Source organism: Nerophis lumbriciformis, unplaced genomic scaffold (assembly GCF_033978685.3).
Source record: "Nerophis lumbriciformis unplaced genomic scaffold, RoL_Nlum_v2.1 HiC_scaffold_73, whole genome shotgun sequence".
Taxonomy (NCBI): Eukaryota; Metazoa; Chordata; class Actinopteri; order Syngnathiformes; family Syngnathidae; genus Nerophis; species Nerophis lumbriciformis.
The window spans coordinates 94,346-95,000 of record NW_027316614.1 but is presented as its reverse complement, the minus strand read 5'-3'; positions in this window follow the sequence as shown (position 1 = coordinate 95,000).

The window sequence follows — 655 nt, the reverse complement described above, 5'->3', positions numbered from 1 at the left end:
TTTTTTTTCTCGTTTTTTTTCTAAGTACAACAACGAGAGAAGGTAAAAACAGGTGCTTTTTAGCCTCTCTCGTTAAGGTACTTGGAAAAAATCCGAGACATGTTTGGTCTTCCCCACTGACAGTGCGCCTTTGCTGGGTAAGTTGTGGACGTGCCAGGCACCCCCGGGACACCGGTGGAACGCGGCCGGACTCGTGGTACTCCAACCCGGGCATAATTTTGGATATTTCCCGGTCCTTTTTTTCCCCACTTTCCCAACTTTTCTTCCCAATCACAGTGCGCCTTTGCTGGATAAGTTGTGGACATGCCAGGCACCCCCGGGACACCGGTGGAACGCGGCCGGACTCGTGGTACTCCAACCCGGGCATAATTTTGGATATTTTCCGGTCCTTTTTTTCCCCACTTTCCCAACTTTTCTTCCCAATCACAGTGCGCCTTTGCTGGATAAGTTGTGGACATGGCAGGCACCCCCGGGACACCGGTGGAACGCGGCCGGACTCGTGGTACTCCAACCCGGGCATAATTTTGGATCAAATTCGGGACTTTTGCCCACTTTCCCAACTTTTCTTCCCAATCACAGTGCGCCTTTGCTGGGTAAGTTGTGGACATGGCAGGCACCCCCGGGACACCGGTGGAACGCGGCCGGACTCGTGGTA